The sequence below is a fragment of the Zingiber officinale genome, chromosome 5B (genome assembly GCF_018446385.1).
Source record: "Zingiber officinale cultivar Zhangliang chromosome 5B, Zo_v1.1, whole genome shotgun sequence".
NCBI classification, from domain to species: Eukaryota; Viridiplantae; Streptophyta; class Magnoliopsida; order Zingiberales; family Zingiberaceae; genus Zingiber; species Zingiber officinale.
In genome coordinates, this window is record NC_055995.1 from 49,309,434 (window position 1) to 49,312,606 (window position 3,173).

Consider the following 3,173-nt stretch of genomic DNA (forward strand, 5'->3'; position numbering starts at 1 on the left):
TTTGCTTGTGAGAGATAGATCTTGAGGATCCCTTCTTGTGGTTTGGTTTTTTTAGGGAGAAAACCTTAGTTGGATTTTCGAAAAGGGGAGAGGAATACTCTAGGTCACGGCAAGGGTGAGGAAAGGGAAGAAAAATGAAAATTCTTCTTTGTTTTTCCTCTTATGCTAGGTGGAAGTGAGAAGCAAAAAGGAACTTTGCTTTCCCCTCTTCTTAACTCCTCCTTTATCCTCTTAATGATGAAGAAATGTCTTCATTCATCCCCTTACTTCCTCTCCTCTCATTCCCTCTTGAATCTCCACGAAAATGGAAAGGAGTGAGGAAGGAAAGACAATTTTGTCTTGCTTCTTAATCAAGAGAAAGAGGAAGGAAAGACAATTTTGTCTTGCTTCTTAATCAAGAGAAAGAGGAAGAAAGCTACTTGATGTTTTCTTGCTTCCTTCTCTTAATCATGGTTTTTATCTTTATCTACAATTCTCATTCTCTATTCAACAATAACTCATGATGGTCTAGTGGTAATTCCATAATCCTTATCTTAAGAAGGTTCAAGGTTCAATCCTTGACCAACTCTCTCTTTATATATATATATATATATATATATATATATATATATATTTGGTTCCATCTTATCTTCCTTTATTCTAAGAGAGAATCTTTACATACTTAGCTTAAGAAATTCGTGGGTGTTACAGAAATAGCCGAAATGAAGAAAAAATCATGTGCCAATGCTATTGGTAGTTTGATGTACACTATGTTGTGTACTCGTCCCAATATAAGCTATGTTATTGGCTTAGTTAGTCGTTTCCTGTCAAACCTAGGATCGAGACACTAGAAAGCGGTGAAGAGGATATTCAGATATCTTAAAGGAACAGCTGATTATTGCCTATATTTTCAAGGATCAGATATGAGCCTAAGTGGCTAAACAGATGCAGATTGGGCAGGGGACCTTGATGACAGAAAATCCACATCTGGCTATGTCTTCTTGCTGAATGATGGCACCATCTCATGGAACAGCAAGAAGCAAGCTTGTGTAGCCTTGTCAACAATAGAAGCTGAGTATGTGGCTTGTGCAGCGGTTGTACAAGAGGCTGTCTGGCTAAGAAGGTTCCTAAAGCATCTGAAGATTGCTGAAGATAGTGGGAGTCCTGTTGCTGTGTACTGTGACAATCAAGCTACGATAGCTTTTTCCAAGGATCCCAAATATCACAGCAAAGGCAAGCATATAGAAATTAAGTATAATTTTGTAAGGGACATTGTTGACAAGAAAAAGGTTATTCTTGAGTACATCCCTACACGAAATATACTTGCTGATCCTTTTACTAAGCCATTGACTAAAGAGTCATTTCATGGGCATGTGAAGTCTTTGGGACTTCGAAGAATGTAACAATTGTAAAGACATTTTGATAAATGAAAAATACCATGATCTATTCAGTGTATATGTCTTGGTTACATTCGAATAAAAGTCTCGATAAGCATGTTGCCAGATTGAGGTTGGTCCACTCACATGGACAATCATCTCTATTTGTTAAGTACGAATAGAAGTAAGATCGTTGCTTGTGGAACAGCTTATGTAGCTGTGAATAGAGACATACCCATAAGTTAAGGTCACCTTGATATTTGTGTCAAGATGAGATCATTTGTGTAATGATTGGAGTAAATGCACCCACCATTTACTGAATCTTCTTGAAGCCATATTAGAATTCATATGTTGAATTCAAGATTAGACATTAGGAATGTCCAGATCGAAATCTGTACGATGTTAAATTTGGGAAAAACATGCACTCTTTTTGATAAAGAGAATAACATCGTAGCATGTGATTCATACCACATGTGCTATGGCGACAAGAAGGGTAGTAAGAGAATGGATCCCTGCTTCTCTACTATGTGAGACCCTTGAGATTATAAGTTAATCTCGATTTTACCCTAAGTGGCTATTTAGCTGTCTACTTGAAGTTCTGATCAGTGTCTGCTACTTTAGCATGTTTCCTATTGGCTATGGATGATTCGGTCTATGGAGCATAACTAGGAAAGCGACTAATTAGAATGAATGGATTCTATCTAAAAAGGAAGATTAAGATTGATTTACATCTATGACATTTATTCACTGGTACCGATTACATTTTTAGTTCTGTACATAAAATGTAATTGTGAATAATTTGTTTGATTGGAGATGTTGAACATGCTCTTGACATATGCTCAATATGAGGGTTAGAGATATTCATGATGATGTAAATAATTTAATCTGGGGTAAAAGCAAGTCATATATGTTTTTGATTCGGTCTATGGACATTTATGTCTCTAATTTGTTCTATGGAGCAGCTAAGTAAGGTGTGATAATTTTCTTAGCAATTGAATGCTCACTGTGCTTGCTGTCGCACGAACCATTTTCCCTAATGTATGGAATGTATGTTTTTATTTGGTCTTTGTGACTAAATTTTGTTATGGTCTTCGTGACTTGATCCTCATAAAGTCTACGTGACTTATTTGGTCTTTGTGACTAAATTTTGCTCTGGTCTTCATGACTTGATCCTCATAAAGTTTTCGTGACTTATTTGATCTTTGTGACTAAATTTTGCTCTGGTCTTCGTGACTTGATCCTCATAAAGTCTATGTGACTTATTTAGTCTTTGAGACTATTTTCGCTCTGGTCTTCATGACTTGATCACCTTGTAGTCTATGTGACTGACATGGTCTATGTGACCATATGGATTGACTTGGACGAGTGGGAGATGTTGGACGTCTAGGCGTTACTGGAGACGAAAGGGTCCGTCCCTTTCGCTGCTGCAAACTGATGTTTGCTGCAAACGCCAGGGAGACGAAGGGGTGTCCTTTCCCCTTCGTCTTCCTCAGCCTTCTTATTTAAGGTGCGTCCAAGCACAGATCCAATCGGGAGGTGAAGAGCGAGCAAGCGATCGAGGTTATCAGAGGAGCAGCGGAGGTGATCGTGTGCGAGAAAAGGGAGAACATCCGTAGGTTGGGATTTGGCTCGTGAACCTTGAAGCGCTTTCCAGCAGCTCCATGATCACGCTTCCGACAACGGCAATCTCTTCATCGATCTGCATCTTTGGTTACGGTTCTTCGGGAGATCACTGTGAGTGGTTACCGTATTATTTTAATTGCTTCGTTTTAGTTTTCATGCTCTCAAAACTACCAACAGCAAGAACATCTTATATGA